The following is a 24,861-nucleotide window of genomic DNA, read 5'->3' as shown; positions in this document are numbered from 1 at the left end:
AGAGTCCACACATCCTCCACCATGAAACTGCCAGAAGAAAGGTCACTGTGCTCTGCAGTGTTGTCCTCATCTCTCCTCTTTGGTTTACCTAGAGTCCGGAGCTGCAGCCTACTATTCAGGAGAACAAAGAGTGTGGAAACTGTAAGCTTGTTCTGTGAATGGGTGCAGCTTGACAAGAATGCTTCCATTCACCAAAACTGCTTGTGGTGTAAATGAAATGCTTTTCTTGGGTCTAGCATTGTGAACGACTCCCACGACAAATATCTCAAAGTCTGGGAACCTTGGATTTCCTATCCGTTTCCCTAACTCCAACCAGCTTGTTCGGGCCTCCTCTGACTGCTTCCGGCGGGGTGTCTGAGACTGAGTTCTTTTTCCTTCATTTTTCTCCTTCCTTCTCTAGACTTTGTCCTTTCTTACTCCCTCTTACTTACTTTCTGGTTCTTTTTTCTTCTTGTCCTTACAGACTCCATACTTTGGGGTCGGTCTCAGCAATGGAACCTCCCCTGGGAGGACTGTAAAAAGGTTGTGGTGTATGGCCTTTTCCCTTCCACTTCCATTTCACCTTAATTATCCTTCAATATAATCCCAATCACAAGAAGGTTTAACTTTGATTGTTATCTTTGTATTCCTTTGGATTCTTTTGTAATACCTGATGATTTCTTAGCCCCTGTGAGGGCGACCTATATGCTTGCTTTTGATTTCTTACATTGTGGCGTAAAACCAATAAATACATTGAAACAGAAATGCTTTTCTCAGGCTGCAACCATTCTCAGCGCAAGCTGGCAGTTTCCACCCTCTGTGCCCTAAATAGCAGATTGCAGGTCTGAATCCTGTTTACTGAACAGGGCAGATGAGAAGGAAGGTACTGCAGAATGGCGAGAAGCCAGGACTTGGGGCTGGCTGTAACTCCCCCCTTGGTAAAACCTATATTTTTAGTTTTCAGGAGGGTGGAACTAGAGCCAGTAATGACAGAAAAGAAAATTTTTTTTTTTTTTAATATCCACTGCTTGGATTTTAGTGGCGACAAGTGCTAAGTGCACAAGTCCCACCTGGTGGATTTTTTTTTTCTGGTGATAGATTTTCCTTAAAGTGTAATTTCAGTTAAAAATCAAAATTTGCTCTTGTTTATTATGTGTAACAACTAAAACTTTTGTAGTATGCATTATCTTATTTGCTGATTGTCAAGGTTAGAAACAGCAGTCTAAGCTAGACAACCAACTCCTTAGCTTTACCGACACCAGTGTGCCTGTGCCACCGAGGCAGCTCGCAGGCAAATCCTTAAACTGTTGTTGGTGCCCGTATAATGATTTCAACACAGCATTGAGTATCCTCACCCCGTCTCGCCTGGTCCCACCTCTGTACCACCCGACCCTTTGCTGTCTTTACCTCCATCCTGCTCGATGTTCATGCCTTCCAGCTAGGTACATCACTTCTGAAAATGATGACAATAGGAGCCTGTGGAGACACCCAACAGCTGTCTTGCATGCAAAAAGACATTAGCTTTGCAGTCACGTGATAGCAGCAATTTTAATCCCAAAAAGGTAGAAAACAACATATATTAACTTTTTACTGTAAAGATAAGATATTATTGGGGTGTATGAATGTAGGATTACTGCAAACTTTTCCTTCCACTTTAAAGTGGTTGTAAGCCCTTACATATATCCACTGAAGTGACTGGCCTCAGGTGATACACAGAGATGAAACAAAGCTTCTACATAAGTTGTACCTGTTTATCTGCAGCCATCTTTCTTATACACTCTACAGCCTTGTAGAGCACACATTTTACACAGCATTACTGAGCAGGCAGGGAAAGGAGATTTGATGCTACACACCGCAGAACACATATCAGGGTGCTGAGTGTAATCTGAGACCCGAGTGGAGGGAAGGGAATTCCTCCACACAAACTCATAGGCACACATGCACATCTGAGGCTGTCAATCATAGGCTGTGTCCTGGAACTCCTATCCCCCACCCCAATCATCCTTTGGAGTTGGTATTAGCTGTCAGAAATTCAGTTAGCAGAGTAGGCAGGAATGCAGGCAGCAGACAGAAATCACACTAAGTGCTTTGGATTGAGGCAATACACACAATAGACAGATATGATGTGTTCAGTTTTCATGTCAGAGGTTTACATCCAAACCAACCTAGTTTACTTCTAAACTAAGCCCTTAAATTAAAACAGTCCCTTGTTTTTCACTCTTATTTTGTATTGTACTGGAAGAAGCCACACCAAAATGCATATGCTTCTGCACCAAAATATACCAACAATGATTCAAAGGCCCAATGTATTGCTTAACCATTTACAGCCCGGAAGATTTCCCCCCCATAATGACCAGGCCATTTTTGCGATACGGCACTGCGTCGCTTTAACTGACAATTGCGCGGTCGTGCGACACTGTACCCAAACAAATTTGACATCCTTTTTTCCCCACAAATAGAGCTTTCTTTTGGTTGTATTTGATCACCTCATGTGGTTTTTATTTTTTGCGCTACAAACAAAAAAAAGTGTCAATTTTAAAAACAAAAACAATATTTTTTACTTTTTGTTACAATAAATATCCCCAAATTGTTTTTTTTTAAAAAGAATTTCTTCATCAGTTTAGGTCAATATGTATTCTTCTACATATATTTGGTAAAATAAATCGCAATAAGCCCATATTGATTGGTTTGCCCAAAACTTATAGCGTCTACAAAATAGGGGATATTTTTATGGCATTTTTATTTTTTATTTTTTGTATTAGTAATGGCAGTTTTTTATCGGGATTGCTACATTGCGGCGGACAGATTGGACACTTTTGACACTTTTTTGGGACCATTGACATTTATACAGCGTTCAGTGCTATAAAAATGCACTGATTACTGTGTAAATGTCACTGGCAGGGAAGGGGTTAACATTAGGAGGTAATCAAGGGGTTAAATGTGTTCCCTGGGAGGTGTTTCTAACTGTGGGGGGATGGGACCGACTGGAGGAGGAGAGAAATCGCTGTTCCAAATCACTAGGAACAGCAGATCTCTTTCTCCTCCCCTGTCAGAATGCGGATCTGTCTGTTTACATTGAGAGATCCCCATCCTGGCTCTCTTTCCTGTGACCGCGGGTGGCCGGGGGACCTCACGGCCACTGGCCACGTGCATCGGGTCCCCCGCCATGCAGCGGGCATGCACGCGCACCTGCTATGGCTGTTAAAGAAGCCGACGTACACCTACGGGAATTTGCGGGAACCTGCTGCATTATACTGCCGACCTGCTGCAGTATAATGACAGCGGCTGGTCGGCAAGTGGTTAAAGTGTTACTAAAACCCAGGACCCTGCATTCACTATATCTGGTCTCCCATAGTACACAGAACATGGAAATGCAATTATTTTAGTAAATATAAATTGCAAAATACATTTTCTCTTCAGCAGTATATAGCAGTCCTGTGACTTCTATGAGTGTCTGGTTAAAGCTTGTAGGAAGAGTTTTCATTCTGCACTGACTATCCTATTAGGATGCGTGACCCCTGACCCTCTTTCTGGACAGTGCTGATTGGCCCTGTGCTGATCACATGCACCCTCCCAAGAAAATTCCTGAAATCAGGGTTATTCTCCTGGATCTCAGCATATGAGAGAATTGGCCACGATGGAGTAACCAATTCTTGGTCCATGAACTCCTCCCAAACCTGTTCATGGACTGGACTTGGGTCAAAGTAAGAACCCCAACACCAAGCCCCCACACAGCACGAACTCTACGATGAGTACGTATACGCAACATGGCTTCAAAACGGTCGGCTGGTCAGAACAAACTAATCGAACACACTGAAGAACAGCAAGGCCTGTGAAGAGCGGGCTGAAAATGAGAAATGAGCGAACAAGAACACACTGAAAAACAGATACAAACTGACTACATGCACTGAAAACCAGATACACACACACAAGCACAAACTGAACACAGTAAAACGATCGGAAATAAGCACGAGTCTGAAAAGCGTGAATCGTCTCTTACCAAACTTCTACTAACACGAGATTAGCAGAAGGAGCCCAAAGGGTGGCGCACTGGGTATTGAACTTCCTTTTTCTAGTCCTGTCGTATGTGTTGTACGTTACCTCATTCTTGACGGTCGGAATTTGGTGTGACCGTGTTTATGCAAGACAGCTTGAGCGAATTCCCGTCGGAGTTCAGTCGGAAAAACCATCAGAGCTTTTTCCGACCAAAATTCCGATCGTGTGTACGCGGCATTGCGCTAAACCTGCTCTTTGACACATTCTAAACTTAATCTATCTAACCCTGTAAAGCAAAAATCGCTGTACTTACCTATTCTGCAGCCAATCCGGTCCGGTCCCAGCATCAGTTGTCAGCAGCAGCTTCAGTGTGGAGGCGTGTGCAGGAGAGGAAGCCAACAACGGAAGCCCCATAGTAACTCTATGGGTGATGTCACTTCCCAGCCATTTCCCAGCTGTTGTCGATCCTCTCCTGCACACAGCATCCGCTGCTGGGAAGTGGACCAGATTGGCTGCAGAATAGGTAAGTACAACGATTTTTGCTTTACAGGGTTAGATAGATTAGGTTTAGGATGTGGCAGAGAGCAAGTTTAATGGTAGTTAGTTTTTGCCAGGACTTACACTTTAAAATAGAAATGAAAGGCAAAACATTTGTGTATATAGATAAAAAAATGTTATCCCCTGTTTTTTAGGTGCTCACATTTCCTCTGTTCTCAGCTGCATAAGATCTGAGGGGAGGAAAAGCTGCAGTACACTGATCTTCCCAGTGAATGGCTGTGAGGGGGGGCGTGTCAGGACAAGTCTGATCATTGGAGGAGAGCATACTGAGTTCCCAGCACAGCTAGAGAACTGACCACAGTGTGTCCTGCTGCTTAGCGTGGTCAGTTTTTAACAGGAAAGCAGAGGGACTGGCAGGAACACTAGGAATTTCCCATCAAGGAAGCAATACAAAGAGAACAGGATACTTTTTCATACAAGTACATAGTATAGCAGGCACATATCAGGAATAAAAAAAGTTGGGGTAACTTTAAGTGTTTTTTTCAAGTCTCTTTCAGTAAAACAAAAACAAAAAAACAGTAAATGACACAAAGCATTGAAACTCCCTCCACAACATACACCAGTGCGTGCGATTCATGACACACATGTGGGCCCTTAATATAGCCCTACTTCAAATAGCTTGACTACTCCAGTTTGCTTTATTTGTTTTTATGCCATAAAAAATATTCAGAGCAATAAAATATCATAGATATGAAAATAATGGAGAAATAGAAGTTGAAATCCCTAACAAGCATAACCATGATAATAGTTTGTAGCTGAAGCGTTTTCATGCCTCAGTTCATTATGCTGGTTTATTATTGCAGTGAAGTGGGAAATCCAAATAAGATTAAGTTTAGTAGACTGGAAGGTTCAGTATATCTATATAAGGAGAAGGAACCTACAAGGATCTTCCCTACCAACAGAATGTTATTAATTAACAGTTATGCCGCGTACACACGGTCGGACTTTTCATCTACAAAAGTCCAACGGACGCCGACGGACTAAAGCTGGCTGGTAATCCGATCGTGTGTGGGCTTCTCCGGACTTTCAGCAGACTTTTTCAGCCTCAAATCCGACGGACTTTAGATTTGAAACATGCTTCAAATCTTTACGTCGTAACTACGACGGACCCCGAAATCCGCTCGTCTGTGTGCTAGTCCGACGGACAAAAACCCATGCTAGGGCAGCTATTGGCTACTGGCTATGAACTTCCTTATTTTAGTCCGGTGTACGTCATCACGTACGAATCCGTCGGACTTTTGTGTGGTCGTGTGTAGGCAAGTCCGTTCGTTAGAAAGTCTGCTGCAAGTCCGCCGAAAGTCCGCCGGAAGTCCGCCGGAAGTCTGTCGGACAGGCTGTCGGACTTTTGTAGACGAAAAGTCCGACCGTGTGTACGCGGCATAAGAGATTCTTATATATGGGCTGGTTCTCCTTTGGGGATGTTATTTTCAGGCTTATTCTGGGCAATGTGCAAAGTACACCAACGGATAGAAAAAAGCCAGAAATTATCCTTCCTTGTACTGGCTGCAGTATGCTAAAGCTTTACATGGAGTTTTGGATTACTGAACTTTTCACATTACTTTGTACTGCTTTTTTGAATACTGTCAGATTTACTATTCAAAGAGGACGTGGTTTTGCAAGAACTTTTATTTAATGAGAAAGAAAAGTCGCTCACAAAGCTACCACACCTGAACAAGTGCTCCCGCCCTACTACAAACTCTCAGGTGCTGGCTGTGCACAATTGTGTAGAAAAAGGAAGAAAATCCTGGACTGCCGCACTCCATGAAAAAGTCATCTTTATTGGCAAAAATAGGTAAAAATACAGAAAAAGTCACATCAAAGAGTGGATAAAACAGGGATCAAGGCTAACGCGTTTCACATCCAATGATGCTTACTCATAGCTCATATACAGTTAGGTCCATAAATATTGGGACGTCGTCACAATTCTAATCTTTTTGGCTCTATACACCACCACAATGGATTTGAAATGACGCGAACAATATGTGCTTTAACTGCAGACTTTCAGATTTAATTTGAGGGTATTTACATCCAAATCAGGTGAACGGTGTAGGAATTACAACAGTTTGTATATGTGCCTCCCACTTTTTAAGGGACCAAAAGTAATGGAACAATTGGCTGCTCAGCCAAAAACAGGTCCCTGCTCCCCCCTTCCTCCTGAAAGGTGCCAAATGTGGCAGCGGTGGGGGGGGAGAAAGCAAAGAAGTGGAAGTTCCATTTTTGGGTGTAGCTCCACTTAATTAGGCAAACTAGGCAGTCGCCTAAGGCCTCACGCTCACAGGGGCCTCCTGGCTGCCAAGCAGAGTTGCCAGTAATTAAGGGCACTTTTCCACTGACCATGAACAGCAGAAAAGTGCAGATTAAAACTACTCTTGTCCCCAATTACAGATTAGTGTGTGACACAGTCAGTCAGTGTATTGGGAGTCACAGATGTTGGGGCGAGTGGAGACCCTAAGGTAAGGGGGGACACTGATATAAAGATCCCCCATTATATCAGTGTCCTGACTGCCATCTTACATCAGTGAACCCCTTTACCCCAGTTCAGACATGTCCAGGGGCCAATCGTTCCAGTTTTGAAAGGCCCATCTGGTTATTTGAACATGTATATCTTTTGTGGCCACCAACGATCTCCCAGCGCCGGGGCCACAAAAGATATATATGCTGGCTGCCTTGGGAGGGACAGGGAAGAGGCGGGACGAGTGCCATACACACAGGAGCATTTCCTGTTTACAGGGCAGGCTCTGTAATAGGAAGTCCTTTCTCCTGGGCTGCCATGTTCTGTCCATCATAGGAGGTGAGACTTTCTATTAAAGAGGCTGCTGAGAAAACAAGAGTTATTCCTGTATGTAATCTTTTGGCACTCGTCCTGCCCCCCTCCCTGTCCCCTCCAAGGCTGCAGATGGATGGGCATCAATCAGGCTGCAATGGGGGTGCTGCATTCTTGGCAATGGTGGGTGCTGCATTCCTGGCAATGGTGGGTGCTGCATTCCTGGCAATAGGGGTTTCTGCCTTCCTGGCAATGGGGGTGCTGCATTCCTGGCAATGGTGGGTGCTGCATTCCTGGCAATGGGGGTGCTGCATTCCTGGCAATGGTGGTTGCTGCATTCCTGGCAATGGGGGTGCTGCATTCCTGGCAATGGGGGTTGCTGCATTCCTGCCAATGGGGGTGCTGCATTCCTGGCAATGGTGGGTGCTGCATTCCTGGCAATGGGGGTTGCTGCATTCCTGGCAATGGGGGTTGCTGCATTCCTGACAATGGTGGGTGCTGCATTCCTGGCAATGGTGGGTGCTGCATTCCTGGCAATGGTGGGTGCTGCATTCCTAGCTATGGTGGGTGCTGCATTCCTGGCAATGGTGGGTACTGCATTCCTGGAAATGGTGGGTGCTGCATTCTTGACAATGGCGGGTGCTGCATTGCTGGCAATAGGGGTTGCTGCATTGCTGGCAATAGGGGTTTCTGCATTCCTGGCAATGGGGGTGCTGCATTCCTGGCAATGGTGGTTGCTGCATTCCTGGCAATGGGGGTGCTGCATTCCTGGCAATGGGGGTTGCTGCATTCCTGGCAATGGGGGTGCTGCATTCCTGGCAATGGTGGATGCTGCATTCCTGGCAATGGGGGTTGCTGCATTCCTGGCAATGGTGGGTGCTGCATTCCTGGCAATGGTGGGTGCTGCATTCCTGGCAACGGTGGGTGCTGCATTCCTAGCAATGGTGGGTGCTGCATTCCTGGCAATGGTGGGTACTGCATTCCTGGAAATGGTGGGTGCTGCATTCTTGGCAATGGTGGGTGCTGCATTCCTGGCAATGGTGGGGCTGCATTCATGGCAATGGTGGGTACTGCATTCATGGCAATGGTGGGTGCTGCATTCTTGGCAATGGTGGGTGCTGCATTCCTGGCAATGGTGGGGCTGCATTCCTGGCAATGGTGGGTGCCGCATTCATGGCAATGGTGGGTGCCACATTCATGGCAATGGTGGATGCTGCATCCAATGCAATGGTGGGTGCCGCATTCATGGCAATGGTGGGTGCCGCATTCATGGCAATGGTGGGTGCTGCATTCATGGCAATGGTGGGGCTTCATTCATGGCAATGGGGGTGCTGCATTCATGGCACTTGTGAGGCTGCAAATGGGCACTGACCCTTATTTTGCTTCACAGTTCTTTATTTAAAATTTAGGGTTTTTTCATGAAACTTCCCTCTTAAAGTGAAGGTGCGTGTTATACGCCGATAGATACGGTATACCCAAATAACACGCCCAAGCTCATCTCTTTACTCAAACATAGCCACAAAGGCAAGATAATTCTTGTTGGGCAGTGTATTAGTGCTCGAACGAACACACTTGGACTGAATTTTAATGGTTCAAAGAATGTCAGGCAAAATGGTCGCATGTTCACTTCATCAAATCTGGCCCTCTTTGAAAAAAGTTTGGACACCCGTGCTTTAGTGTATTCACCCTGCAGACTTTTCTTAAATAAAATTGTATCTGCACCTCTTGGCATTGGTGTGGTGCTTCAACTTCAGTTTTTGTTACACTACACTGCAAGCCAAGGAGACCTTGGATATGTGGCATGTATAAGCTGCCTGCCTAGGAACCAGATAGTTTACTTCAAAATTAATACTTTAAGATAGCAATACCAGTAAGATAACCCTATGGGACCAGCACTATTTTTCTATTTTCATCACTTGCCAATGTGAGGGCATCTTGGGTAAGAGGGAAGAAGAAAGGAATGGCTGCACATTCAGAACTTCTGATTGCCTTTTATTTTGCTTCACAAAGATAACACCAAAGACACCAAACTGTGGTCACGTAGACACGTTTCACACATACATCTTGTGCTTAATCACAAGTAAGAGGGCCCTGTATATATACTGTATAGTCTGGCAGAAGTCTGCCTGGGTTTTTGGTGGTCATGGAAAGGACCAGGTCAAGACAAAGATGTAAAAATATATGCTTTATGCAGTGTTGTGAATAATGTGCATATGTTGATGTATATGTTGTTTGTCAATTTTTTTTTTCTGCTTACTGTTGATGTTGCCCTGTCCATAGTCAGCCCTAAGTGCCGGTTCACATAGGGGCGACTTGTCAGGCGACCTAGTCGCCTGACAAGTTGCCTCCCGTTCTGTGCTACGGAACCGTTCTAATAGGAGCGACGCAAGTCGCTCCGACTTAGAAAAAGGTTCCTGTACTACTTTGGGGGCGACTTGGGGCGACTTACATAGACTTCTGTACAGAAGTCGTTTTGCAAGTCGCCTCGGAAGTCGTTTGCAGGTCGCCTCGCTGAGGCGACCTGCAAGTCGTGCCGCCCCTGTGTGAACCGGCACTAAGGAGGAGGCTGTTTTTGTTTTGCCGTAGGAGAGTCCAAGATTAGGACCATTTTGTAGTGCCCTTGGGTTAGTCCTCTTAGAAAGGTTCTAGGGGTTTAGGCCCCTTGTTTTTTCATTTTTCCAGGGGTTACACCCCTGTGCTTTTGAATGATTTTCTTTGGGGTTAGACCCCTAATACCTTTTTGAGTGGTTCTCGGTACAGGAATATACCGTATTTTCTCATGTGGAGGGGTTATGGGGTATTGCTTTTATATACGGTAAATAGAAAGAACTTACTAAAGCTGGCCAAAAAAGCAAACAGATTCCTACAACCCTTCAAATGAGGTGGAAGGAGGAATCCCCCCTGCCGGGATGTTGCATACTGACAGCAGGTCCTGGCGCTGGCAGAATAAACTGACAGAAGTCGATTTAACCGCCAACTTTGGTCGAACAGGGACAGTTACACACTGATCAAAATTTGGCCAGTCCCTGCTAAACCGACTGAATTTAAATCCATCTGTGGCCACCTTCAGTGCATTGTTGTTGACAGTGATAATAATCCCCAACTATGTAAATGAAGGTTTCTCATATACTGTACCTATCCAGAATTAACAAAAATTGAAATGCCTGTTTTGGATGGGCTGATTCTTTAACCCTCTGTTATGCTGTTTATTGCTCATATCTTTATTTGTAGACCGTCTATGTACATTCCCAGGCTTTCACCTGACAAGCTAATGCTTCGCAACTCGACCTTTAATATAATCCCTATTTAAAGTATCAAGTTCAATCATCTGCGCTAATGGTGATAAAAGCAGACCTCTTTTGACCCCGCAGAGCGATGGTGCTTTTAATTAGACTTACTTTTTATCATCCAAAATAAATTTGACATAATAAAATTTTCAAACAGATAAAACAACCATAACGCAACCAAGCATAGTGTTTTTTGCCTGGTAGATTTTGAGTCAGCTCAGATTCAGTTTATCTCTTGTCTATGCTCATTTGATATATAGCCCCTTTATAATTAAACAAGTGGCAACATGCAATACAAAGTTATAAATATTACTTGTTCACGTTTGTAACACTGACTTTGGTTGATGCATACTTGATACTTTTCCAGGTGGAAATGATACATTGTTAGGCCCCCTCTATGCTTATTGTTGTAGCATTATTAAACCCAAACACAAACATTTATTATATTGCAGTTTATCAATTCTTAGATGTGCTGGCTGTATTAGTTTCCTTGTTTGGGCTTTCTTTCTTCTATTTTCATCTGGTGATCCAGGCAGTAAGTCTGTTGTTTTTCAAAAGAACAAGCTATCTTTCAGTTACAGGAATGAGGCAAAATATTTAATACTGACAGGAGTGATAACAATTAGCGTTTATTTATTTATATTAAATCTATTTTCCAAAAGGAAAAAAAAACACCTGCTATATCTGCTTATAACATATTAACTGGGGAACATCCCCCCCCACTCCCCCCCCCCCCCCCACACTGACAATGCTGCTGTCCAAATCTGCCCCCATGCTAGTTCCTCCAGTGTAGGCATTCTAATGCAGGCAGTGTATTACTGGCCAGATCACAACTGGAAAACAGAGGGGAAAAAGCCTAAAACAAAGAATAATAATGCAGCCACCACATCTAATAATTGCTAAACTGCAATATCTTACATTTTTTAAGATAAATTATCTTTTTAAGAAAACATGTTATAAGAGACCTACAGGTGTTGCCTTCTTCTGAAAATACAGGCTGTCTTTAACATGAATACTTTCTGCAAGTGTCAATAAACCTGAAACATTTCTTTGTGTATATTTCTTTAAAATGAGTGTTATACCTGTATGCATTGGTGTGTGCAGTCTATTGCATTATTGCATTAGGGTGTGCAACCCAGAGCACAAACACACACATTCATGTATATCAGCAGAGATTGGTGTCAGTAGAGCAGTTGATGGCATCAGTAGTTTTTCATTTTTATAATGTTTTTATTATTTCTTGCAATTTTTTAAAATATTTTTTTACAATATAATTTTTTTACAATTTTTTTAGGAGCCCTGTTAAGGGCTCAGAACGGGTCTGAGGACAGAGATTCTCCAGTCCCTTTCTCTGCAGCCTCAGCTGCACTGGACAGTGAATTATTGGGAAGTGCTCTGTCCTGAGCAGCTTCCTGTTCATTCACAAACTGAAGCAGAGTAAACATAGTTTACTCTGCTTCAGTTTGGAATGAACACAGGAGCGATCGGTACAGAAAAGGAAAGGGGCCGGTAAATGAAATATTTACTGGCCCCTTCTCTTGCTCTCCATCTCCCATTCCCCTCAGCAGCCAGTGGGAGAGGAGGGAAGCTGGTAGCACTGCAGGGGGAGATGGTGGCGCCAGAAAGCAGGGGAATCTGCACTTCATTGGGTGATTAGGGTGTGCCCAGGCACATCTGGCACACCCTGTGTGCACGCCTATGCCCGTGTGCAGAAACTTGCTATCAACTTGCTATCATTCATCTGTTTTTTGCATATAAGTGATTTATCTTGCCTTTCCATGCACTTTCCCATTGCTAGTGGTAAGTGCAGCAGCCAGCAGGAAGGAGAGGAGAAGAAGCTGTCAGCACTGCTGGAGGAACACACAAGGGGGAGTTTGGCAGCAGGGGGAAGGAGATTATCTACAGGAGGGGTGATCAGTGTGTCTGCTGTTTGTTAGGAACCCGTTGACTTTCTCATTTTTTCCAATAAAGACGGCCACAGAGTCTTTTTTTCTCTTATGGGCAGCTCCAATTGTCTGAGTGGCATCAGCCCCTCTCTGCTGTCACAGCTGCTTCTCTGCTTGCAGGTGGCCAGTGAGGGAGGAAGGGAGAAAATGAAGTGCCGGCTGTGTTTGGGTGGCTACAGTGACAGCCTGGTCTGTGCAGTCACTCCTCTCCTGCCAGCTCTGCAGACCAGGGCTACACTGGGGTCATGCAAGTACAGATCAGGGGTTTCTTCCCTAAGCAAAGGCTGCTTACATTGAAGAACAGCAGTAAGAGCCTGTGTCAAAGGACTTTTGTTCTGATTAAAACGGCTTCTCTCCCCATACAAGTCAATGAAAACACAGAAGCAGCTTGAAGAAGTTGGATGCAGCTTAGAAGGAGGTCAAATGCAGGTCAAATGTACTTGTCAATGAATGATCTCAGAAATATCTCAAACCAATCTCAAGATGGAATGAACCCCTGTAGCAAGCTGCAAGTTCTCATCAACACAACAACAAAACCTGTCAAGACATTCATTCACAACACATTCGTTTTGAATGGCATGTCCAATGTACTAAAGCACTGCAGTGCACCAAAACCCATTACTATGTGTTCATGAAAAAGGGCCAAGGGCAGTTTTGACCCTGCCTTAGTGCATTGGCACCCCATTAAAGGCCGACTCTGGCAAAAAAATGTACTAGCATCCATTTATATATTAAGTCCCTAAAAACCACCCACCATCATGCCTACTTTCTTCTAGCTTAAACAAATCCTGTTGTTCACATGCTGGGGAAACTTTAGCTCCCACTCTACTTTCTGGGCCACTCAGATTTAAGCGTTGCAAGTCTCATAGTGCCAAGCGCTATGGCCATGTGACCAGCTCCCTCTCCTTCTGGCCAGTCACAAAATGAAGCCTGAGGTTCTATTTCAGGAGTTATCATCTTCGTAAACAAAAAATATAACTGGTTGAACGCTGATAAAGGTTTTAAAAATGAGTAGGCTAACTAACGCATGGTGTAACACATGTAAAATACATACTTTTTCGCACTGCAAAAGTGTGTTTAGAATTGATTTATTTTCTAAGCCTGAACCTCTTGGTGCTGTACTCCCTACTGGCTGAACATTTGAATATCATAGAAAAAAGCTAAATTTTAAGTAAATTGCAAGGAAAACACTGACAAGGTAGGCAGACCAGAGAAATAGAATAACATATATAGCAGAAAACAAAAAAAATGCACACCCAGCAAATACCATCCAATCCCCCCATCCTTTTCTACAGCAGGCTGTACTTTCTTCCAGTAGGAATTTCACTCAGCGTGTAAAGTATTTTGCAGAATATTTCCTTTAATCAGTAATTCCTACAGGACAACCTACTTAATGTATCTCATTGGTGTAACAACAACGATAGAAGAGGCAGCAACCTTTGTCCCTGGAGATCCAACTTTGACGTTGATTCAAGCTTGTATCATTTATTTTTCAGTGCTTTTTTGGCATTTCTAGAAGTACAAAAAGAAAAGGAGCCATGGCACATACATCACTGGACTTTGAATCATACAAAATCTAGCTAACATTTTTAAAACAGTAGTAAAGGGAGTAAAGAAAAAAATTCCCACTGCAAGTTAATGGCATAATTATATTTTTATATTTTATATTTTATAAAAAAAGTACCTTAAAACAAAGCCCTCCAGCGGTGCACTGTCACCACTGACAGGGCTTCCATGTTCACTCGGTCTTCCTTCCAGGCCTAAGGGCTCCAGCCGTTTGAATAGCCAAGCCATAATGATGTCATTACTGCGCATGTGTATGGGAGTCACAATCATGGCACAGCACTCTGAATGGATGGCATACTCAGTATGCTGCCCATTCAGAGCACAGTGTGCATGCACCGGTGATGCTACTAGCTGCAAAAATAGTGAATATCTCCTAAATGGTGCACACTTAGGAGATATTCTTTGTACCTATCAGTAAGCTTTATTATAAGCTTACTGGTAGGTACAAGTCACCAAGGGTTATTTACTACCACTTTAATACGTTGGCTCTTACCTTACTGGACAAAAAAAAAACTATAATTATTGTGTTGTACTGTATTGCATTGCTGTTGTGGCCTTTTAACAAATGTCTTGGATATAAACTGTATAGTGTTGTTGTGCACTATTACATCAACATCCTTTCCTGGTCCCATCCTAGATAACACCTTGCTAATCTCTCTAGTCAACCGGGTAAAGGATGATTTGGATAAATAAGTTATTACCTGAAAAATCCTTTCTAGGAATCCTCCAGGACAGTGGGGTTCCAACTCCTATAACTATGTTGTAATCAAACAGTATGTTTGTAGTAATTATATGTTTGCAGCCTTTTAATCTCTCTAGTCTTGAGTTTTCTGTAGTTGGGCAAAGCCATCTCTCTCTAATCAACCATCTTGAAGGGTTCCTGAAAAAGGAGTTATCAGGTAATAACTCAATAACAATAAGGTTTTATTGAATGTAGAGTCATAACTGAGTCTGGTGGAACCATGGGCTTGCTAGCAGCTGCTGCACTTGTTGCTACACGACTATAGCTATGAATGGATAGAGCTCATGGATCTTCACTGCTAATAATGTGCCTGTAATCTGAGTATAATCTATGGTCTGTTCTAATAATGTGGAACAAGCAAGCAGAATTGGAGTTCAGACTTTTAATACTTCTCTGGCTTAATGCTTGTGGTAGTTCAATGGAAAATTGGGTAACAAAGCAATGACAAATTCAACGTTTCAAAGGTTTACTTTAATTCAGGGTCAAGGCAGGCAGCAATGTATTATTACAAAAAATATGCTTCTGCTGCAGCTTGTGGGGGTAAGGGTAAAGGGCAGCCTTGTGATTCAGATAGGATCTGTACGATTTTGTCTTGTTACCCACTTTGTTGTCTACCATTTCTTTGAAAATGTTTAAGGACAAATATATACATTGATGATTGTTTGGCAATAGAGCTATAAGATTAAGATTGTATGACATTAAATCTACCAGCAAGCACTGAATTGTTTTTGTGTGTATGTGTCAACAATTGTGGAGTTTCTTTTTTCACAGTATACATTTTCTTTTTAGCAATCTTTGATTATCACAGTTAATTTTATGTATTAGTACATGTATTCAACCATATTATGACCCAGATCATGACAGATCGGTTCTAAATAGATGTTTGGTTGTTGAGCTTCATTATTATGGGTATAGGCCTATCTAAAATGGAATTATTTTTAAGAGAATATATTACATTTTTGTATTAAGGGATACCTTTTGACATATTTGATGATAAAGATATTGTGCACTCTTGTTTCTTCCAATTGTGTGTCAACTCACAGTGTGGGACATCCATGAATTCTGTTGCACAGCAAGGTTACACTAAACACTAATGCCGCGTACACATGATCACACATTCCGGCAACAAAATCCATGTTTTTTTTCCGACGGATGTTGGCTCTTGCATACACATGGTCACACAAAGTTGGTCAGAATTTACGAACCTCAAGAACGCGGTGATGTACAACACATGCATCAACGTGCTAATCTCGTGTCAAGCCTGCTAATCTCGTGTTATTAGAAGTTTGGTGACAGACGATTCGCGCTTTTCAGCCTTGTGCTTTTCCGATCATTACTGCACTTAAATTTGTGCTTGTGGGTTCGTGTTGATATTACGTATTTGATTGTCATTGTGTTCTTGTCTGCTCATTTCTGATTTTCAGCTCCGGCCTTTCTGTTTTTCAGTGCTTTCTGTTAGTTCGTACTGACCAGACGACCGTTGTGAAGCCATGAGGACCCTCACCCCGGACCAGAGGGTTTATAGCTACCGTCTGGCCAGAGCTAGAAGAGTGGTGGAGAATGCGTTTGGGACATTGGCCAGCCGGTTTTGCCTATTCCTTATGCCAATCAACATGGCGGAATATAAACTTAACCATATAATCCTTGCATGCTGCATTCTACACAACTATTTAAGGAGAAATTCAATGAACTATGTGGCCTCAGTTGGGCATGAGGCCGGACTTCAACAAGAAACCCTGATGGCGCTTGAAGCTGGCCGTCCTGGCTTGCCCCCCCAAAGCGCCCGCGAAGTAAGACAGAAGTATGTCGAGTACTTTGCGGGTAGGGGGGCCATTGATATGCCAGAAACTGGTTAAGAAACATTTTATAAAACATTTTTTAACTTAAACTGAAAGATTTCCTTTGATTTACTGCCTGGGTTTCTTTTAGCTGTTCTCCAGTGGGCTTTTCTTTTTGGCCATTTTCTTCAATAGTGCAAATGTAATTTCATACATGAGGTGACAATCTCTTCTTCAGGGGAATCTTATTATGCTGTGGGTCTGCTACACACACCTTGTTTTTGTTGTTAATGTATGTATTTTACTGAGAAAAATATTCATCATTTTGATCACCATGAATTAATTTTGGGGCGTCACGAAAATGGCGTGATTGTGGCAAATTATAAAGCACTATGGGTGTTATTTACCAAAGGAAATTCCACTTTGCATTCCAAGTGCACTGCAAAAATGCATTTGAAACTGCACTTGTAGTGCAAAGTGGATTTGCCTTTAGTAAATAACCCCCATTGCCACTGTAAACACCAACTTACTACAAAAATTGCTATTGAGGATTAAAAGAAGAAGCTGTTGAGTAGAAAACATTTTACTCAAAGCACATTAACATATGCGCTAGAAAAGGGTTTTTGAACAAACCAACATCTTTGGTGTATAACTTTTTTTCACATTGTAAATATCCTTTTTTTTTTGTTAAACAGGCATGTTTCAAACCAGAACATACACAACTCAGGAACTTACAAAGTTCAACTTTGATAAAGTGAAGGCAATATCAGACATGAGTATGTCCAAAGTGTGTTGATATTGCCTTCAACAGATGGAGTGATGTCACCCCTGTAAAAGCCAAATTTTGAAGATGCGCACAAATTGTGATTCAAACTGGGGATTTCCCTCCTGATCCCATGCCTAATGTCAACATGTGCTAGCTCCCATCATGGGGGATCAATGGATGTGTTTTGGGGGTGCAACCCCTTCCTCTCACCTACTTGAGTTGCAAGGAATGGGTTACACCCACAAAATGCGTACATTTATATCCCGTGATGGCAGATAGCACATGTTGACACACCGTGTGCATCTTCAAAATTTGTCTTTTAAAATACTTTAAAAACTTTTTTTTAAAACAAAAATACACGGTACAATTTTTGTGTTTTATATTCTGCCTAAAACATCAATGATGTTCTTCATTTTTTGTTGAACATCATTGATGTTTTCCTTTATATTTTCTAAATCACGATTGCACCCCATTCTCTCCCCGATGAGGATCTGGGCACTTTCACTTGTGAAATGAGATTCTTCTTCCACAACATCCACATCACCTAAAATAAAAAAACACACCATGTATTAGAAATATGCAGGCATCCATCTATTACCTGAATCTGTGGTCTCAGACACTCACCTGTTGTGGTCACTATTTCGCCCACTTCATAAACATCTCCCTCCACATCCTCTGCTTGTGGTTTTGGGATTTCCCCTTCTTTAGGAGGTGGGGGGATCATGGTGTCCTCAGATTTCTCGAGTCTTTTCTCCCCTATGTGAATAAAAAATAGGTATACTTAGCACGCAGATATTTGAGAGCAGAAATAGGAATATGAAACATTGCTTGGAAGTGTCGTACAATTGTCTGTTTTGGCAGAGTTCCGAGCTGAAGAACATTTTATTTCCTTTCTAAAGCTGGAATACTTCCCTTTTTTGTTAAAGTATCACACATGTAGAGACCCCTAGTATCCACTGGAGCACCTGTTTGGGACACCCTAAAAAGTTTGTTCTGGTGTCCCACACTAGTGCTCCTGTGTGCAGATGTGTAAACAGCTGCTGAATGTCCTCTCCTTACACTGAATCAAGTTTGCATTTCATTCTAGTTACTAGCAATCTAGACAACAAACTTATTTTAATACAAATAGGCCTGAACAAATGTAGTTAACCTGTATCTGCCAAAAACATCTTATAAGTGGGTGAAAGAACGATGTTTCCTATGACAGATTACTGTGCCCATGAACATGAAAGTTGCCATTTTAAACTGTACAACAGTAAAGAAAAGCACATGGAGCAGCATGCAAGTAATAATAATAATAATAGTAACACGCGAAAACTACTTATTTAGAAGCAGTTTTCTGATCTTTCTGTACTGATTGTGCTCCCTCAATTTCAGGTCTGACCAGCGTTTCCTCAATTGCTCCTTGGATCGCCGTACCTCAAAATTCCTGTGCAGAATCTTCACAACTTTAGTCATGATCTTGGCCTTTCTCACATTTGTGTTTGGGTAAGGTCCATGCTTCCCGTCATAATCGGCCCTCTTCAAGATGTCCACCATCTCTATAAAGGACATATTTGAGGCCTTAAATCTTCTCCGGGATTGGGACGTTCATGGCTCCAGCTTTTCATCGTTGCTGCTCTCCTCTACATGCACCTGTTGTCTCTCTGCCATGTGCTCTTCCACTGCGCCAAAAGAGAAGGGGTGGGGAATATACTAGAAAGAACGTCAGGGGCGGGCGGAGTTTCACGCATGTGCAGTGTATATAAAGCGTAACGCGCGTGCGTCGTACATACGATCTGTGAGCGGAGGACGGAGTAATGGAAGCGACGATCATTATAACGAAGGTACAATTTAACTTGGTGCATCAGTGGCATGTACTGTTTATAGATTGAGGCCTATATTAGGTCAAGATTAGCAGAGTTTTGCTTGACATTAGGGTTTGTCTTGTGTTGTGTCTTGCAGAGAAAATGGATCCCTTCAATGATAGAATTGGAATTTCTAGGAATATTCATTGATATGTTCAGGGGGCTGCCCTGTCTGTGGCAGCTGAACCACCCATTTTTTAATAAACAAACAAAGAGGCAGGCAGCGCTGGAGAAACTGCTTGAATTTGTGAAGCCGATGATCCCCACGGCAGACATCAAGTATTTAACGTCCAAAATTGGTGGCATGAGGAGCACATATAATAGCACAAGAAGGTCCAGGATTCCCTGAGATCAGGAGCAGCAGGTGACATTTATGTACCCAGGCTGTGTTACTATGACAGACTGCATTTTCTGTCAGACCAGACGGAACCCAGTCCAGCACTCTCCAGTCTTCCTTCAAGGCTTCCTTCCCCCCAGCTGAGGCTTCCGACGACCAGCCTGGGCCTTCCAGGCAGCAACATGTGGAGGAGCCCAGCTTGAGTCAGGTATAGCATTCTTCAAAATATTTCTGGTTGTCAAATTAATGACGTTAAATAGATATTAGTTTTGATCACTAATGTATGATTTCACAAAGTGTTTTACATATCAATAGACAGTAGTGGCCACAAATGATTGGGACAAGAATGAAAAATGCTGGGGTCAGAATGATAGTCTTTTCTATTTATTAACATTCGATTTGCAACAGTCATGAGCTGAAAATTGTGTGTGATTGATGAACCAAAAACTAAAACTTTGTCCCTTTTTCATACACAGAAGGCCTCAGCCAGGCCGTGGAAAGTGGCAGCCAGGAGGTGGCCGGGCCCAGTAGCCTGCCCGAATCCCAGATACCTCCCCTCGGCCTTCCACAAAAAAGTGCCAGGAAGAGGAGTAACCTGGAGGAGGCAGCACTTGGCCTATTTATGAAGGCTACTGCGGCCCTCAGAAACCCCCCCAGTCTTCAAGAGGACTATGCCTACATGTCAGCCTGCAAAATGCTGGAAATGGAGGAGGGCCAACACCTCTTATGTGAGGAAGTTATGTTACAAGCCCTAAATAAGGGGTTGAGGGGCGAACTCACAAGCCAAAGCCACGTTTGTGAGTTGAACCATGGTCCTCCTCCACCTCCTGCCACAACTCCAACACCAGAGCCACAGCCTGGAAGGAAGCGTGTAAGGAAGACAAGAAATTGATGGCCTGGGTTCAGTCTGGTCTGACAAAAGACGCAGGCTGTTGTATGACCACAGCCTGGGGACAGATATGTCATCTGCTGCTGTTCCTGATCTCTTGTAGTCCCGGACTGGATTGTGCTCACTATTATAAGGACTCCTCAGGCCACCAATTTTGACTTTAAAATAATTGATGTGTGCCCTGGGGTACAAAGATAATAATGGTGTTGTGGTAACTTGACACACAAAACGTGAAATAATATTATGGAGAGCACTATAAAAAAAAAAAAATGTAGCTCTTGATAAAAAAAAAAAAATCTAAACAAAAATTAGAAACATTATTATGGAGATCTGACGAAAAAAAAAAATATTATTCAGAAGATCACAAGAAATAATAAAGAAACTAGTTTGTCAGAACTCTGTGTGAATATGAGCAGCAAAACAACTTAATTATTCTAGCATTATAAAGAAGAAGAGAATGCGCTGCATTAAACTATTTTAAAAAATTGCAGCGTGACGAATGTGCTATCTCCATTATGAACGGTAATTTTACCAGACCGAGTGCTTCCGTCTCGTAATTTATGCTGAGCATGCGTGGCACTTTGTGCGTCAGAATTGTGTACACACGATCGGAATTTACGAGAACAGATTTTGTTGTTGGAAAATTTGAGATCCAGATCTCAAATTTTGTGCAACGGAAATTCCGATGGAAAATGTCCGATGGAGCCTACACATGGTCGGAATTTCCGACAAAAAGCTCCCCATCAAACATTTTCCGTAGGAAAATCCGACCGTGTGTATGAGGCATAACAGTGTATACACAGATTTTTTACAATGTTACAGCTTGGGTTAGGCCCCTTTCAGATGGAGCGTATACTTCCAAGCAGAATCTGCCTGCTCAGAGGGGGATCTCTCCGCTGATCCCCACTGAGCAGCCAAATGACAGGTCTGTGTCTGCTCTGCTATACAGAGCGGACATGGACACAGCCTGCTCTCCTCTAAGAGAGAGCAGACTTTATCGGATCGGATGCCTGGTGGGTGGCAGCAAGCACATGTCCGCTGATATCCACTGCCCTATAGAGATCAATGGGTGGTTTGATTGGGTCCGCCTGAAAAACCGACAGGCGGACCCAATCAGTCCACTGGTGTGAAAGGGGCCTTATACAATCCTCCCTCAGCTGCTCTAAAGTAGCACTGCAACAGAATGAAATCTGGCCCTGACCATTTATTTTTTTCGCATGTTTAGAGTACAAAAATATGTCTGAGTTTCAGTAACACATCTGTCACAGAACTTTTCAAACCTGTCGCAGTTGCTGTCCAGGTATACAGATGCACGATTCACAAATACACTGTAAACCTGTTGCAAAGTCTTTGCCAAGAGAGAGGTACCCTGACTTGCATCTTACTGTGTTACTAATTTGGTTGATATACTGTATGTCCCCCAATGTGCTTCTTGGATAGCAGTCAACGCTATTAGGAAATGAATGCTGCCAAAATGAAAACAATAATCTTTGCAACGATATTAATGCATTAAGAAATAACCGCAGGCCTTTACAGAAAATACATAAAAATTATAAATTAATAATTCCCAGCTTCTACAGAGTAGAATGAGGTCAGTTTATGAATAGAAACATCTGTTTTACATTTATACTAGTTTACATGCAGATCGCTCTTCACATTTACTGGTAAGTCATCAGCGCTTATGTAGGCACCACAGTATATCACTAAAAATATATCATGTCAGGTAAAAAGTTCAGGGCTAGTTCAGTTTGCTATTTAAAACACCATCATTAAGGCCTGGTTCACACCTATGCAGGTTGCAGTTTGCATATTCCAGGTCCATTTTGCGGTTTTCAATACACGTTTTTAATTTCATTGAAGTCTATGGAACCAAAAACCAGAAAAAAGTTCCTAGCCCTTTCCATAAAATGCACAGATGTGAATATGACCCATAGGAAACCATGTTAAATGGACTGTAGTGTGTTTATGCAAAACGGAAAACACACTAAAAAAATGCAAAGGTGTGAACCAGACCTTAAGAGCAATTAAAACCTTTTATGATAGCGTTGAAAAGGGTTTGATCTTCTTTGAAAACACCTAGTGAAGGGCTATGAGCTGAAATTGAAATTTCCCTTTTTTTAAATTTCTTCTCCCCATATTTCTATGGAGAATACACTAGGCAGTCAGTCATCCATAAAGCAGTTCCTAGTGGATTATCGAAATGGGTATATGGAAAGTGAACTCCAGAGAATGGACACAAAAAGCTCAACTTTTACCAGTTAAGGGCAAGAAGTGACACATGCAGGCACACATGGAGCAATAAAAACCTGAAAGAGCATACTTACTAATGTCTGCATCCCAGTCCCCAGTACACTGTCACCCCCGCAAATGACCTGCACTTGATACACCCACCTTCTTGGATGCTTCCACGTAGATCAGACCCACTTTCTGGGTGGTCCTGTCCAGAGCACGCCCACTCTCTGGGCTGGCCCATCTCTAATTAAGTGGGAACTGCGAATTAGCAGTCATAAACCCCCAAGCTCAGTAACTCTGAGAAGTGTGATCTTGTGACACAATCTGAGAATGTAACTGCAAATTTATCACAGTTTCCATTAGAGGATCAAAGCTTCTCCACTCTTACAAAAACTGGAACAAAAAGTTTGGCTGCAGTTACATTATAAGGGGCAATTAAAGTTAATTAGAAACTCTCATGCATGGTCATCCCTGCATATTCCTAATTGTGTAGCTGCTTTGCAGGTTTTGAATTTGTTCACTTAAAGTACATGTAAATGTTTGCTTAAAAAATTCCCCAGCCCCACTTTCCCTAGTATATAGATCTGGGTCCCCCCTCCAATAGGTGTTTACTGTCCAACAGCTGTGGCTTCCAGCAAGATCTTCAGCTAGGCCAGTAAAAATCTAATGGTGGTCTGCCCATGCGTACACACTAACACCCCATAAGCTGGATTGGAATTTGAGGTGAGTCCCATTCAAGTCAACATGACGTTAGGACGCTGGTGCAGGTAGGGTGACACTAGATTTTTACTGGCTGGGCTGCAGACATCCTGCGATGCCGTAGCCATCAGACAAGGTAAGCACCTGCTGGAGGGGGGCCCAGATCTATATAATGAGGGGACTGGGGGGGACTGAAGAATATTTTAAGAAAACATATACATGAGCTTGAAAGATGCAATGGGCTTTAGATTTAAGATGTAAAAAACATAAATCAAAGTACCAAAAAATATTTTCATGAACCATTTGATCTCAGGTTGCAGATATGTCCTTATGGGTATAAGGAGATAATCTCAGGCAGATCTCTCAAGTAAACCTCTGCTTTGCCCATACAGGGCGAAGCAAAAGGTTCACTTACCTGCTGCCCACCCTAGCTACACATACTTACCTTCCTTTCACTCCCCTGTTGCTCTAATTGCTTGCTACGAACAAAGACAGAAAGCCCTTTGTAAACTCTAGGTCGCAACTTGAAGCTTTTTGAAAAGCTGAAGATTAATTCCCATGTGACAGCACTGTGTGGGTATGCGTCAGACACGAAGCACCAGCACTATCATTTTGGGGGTGATGAGTAGCTAGGTATGGGTACATATACATTTTCCATAGGTAAAACTCCATAGGTAAGGCTGCAAAATTTTAAATACATTAAAAATAAAAAATAAATATCATTCTGAATTTTACACAATTATATTTGTAACTGGTTGTTGTAAGCATTTACAGTCTTGCTATGTAGCCACTTTGTAAATACCTGTATTTGATTTTCCTATAGGTTGCCACGCCTAGGCCTGATTGTAAGTAAATATAAGTTAGTTCAGCTAGTAGCCCATGAATGACAGCAGCATCACTCATTTATAGTATAAATCCTTTGTTCTTCCTGTGCAGGAAAAGGAGTGTCTTCAGTACGCCGGTACAGCCCTAAGCAATTAAATAACCCAGGTGTTGCTGCATTTAAATCCACATATTGGAGTATGCAAGATAGTATTTACAAAGGGCTGATTGACATTTGCAAGAATGTTACTTTACAAAAAGACAGTTTGCATGAAAAAAAAAACTTTAAAGTGTTGGTTTTTCAACTGATATATGAGGAGATACACTAACTGACATACCAGTGGAATTCCACGTGCTTGGAATGAAACATTCTTTTCAGCTAAGTCATATAACACTAAAACACTTTCAAAGGGCTTTCTATTTTATCTATAGATTTATTTCATCACTAAAACTAAAAGTGCACCTGTAAAATGAATAAAGCTTAAAATGTTATAAATTAATACCATGAGCCTGTTAATAGCTGTTTAATATGCTGTAGATCCTTTTCTGTGCACCCACCTGGTCTTGGCCAGTCTCCCCCAATAACTCACAACCCAGTAATAGCACATTTGGACCTATAACGCATAGATCATTGGATGGTGGGGCTGCTGAGC

At 42.5% G+C, this 24,861-nt stretch overlaps 1 protein-coding gene across 1 annotated transcript in view; it reads left to right on the top strand.

Annotated features, from left to right (window-relative positions):
• The window catches only part of LG05H8orf89 (linkage group 05 C8orf89 homolog), an 82,858-nt gene extending 66,240 nt beyond the window's left edge, over positions 1 to 16,618 (top strand). Inside the window, exon 8 of the mRNA XM_073631800.1 lies at positions 16,285 to 16,618. The gene's annotated coding sequence lies outside the window, so the exon portion shown is untranslated. The remainder of the gene's footprint in view (positions 1 to 16,284) is intronic.
• The last annotated feature ends 8,243 nt before the right edge of the window (positions 16,619 to 24,861 follow it).

This window comes from Aquarana catesbeiana, linkage group LG05 (genome assembly GCF_042186555.1).
Source record: "Aquarana catesbeiana isolate 2022-GZ linkage group LG05, ASM4218655v1, whole genome shotgun sequence".
Taxonomy (NCBI): Eukaryota; Metazoa; Chordata; class Amphibia; order Anura; family Ranidae; genus Aquarana; species Aquarana catesbeiana.
Note: the sequence above shows the minus strand (reverse complement) of the source record. Positions and strands in the feature narration are given on the sequence as shown.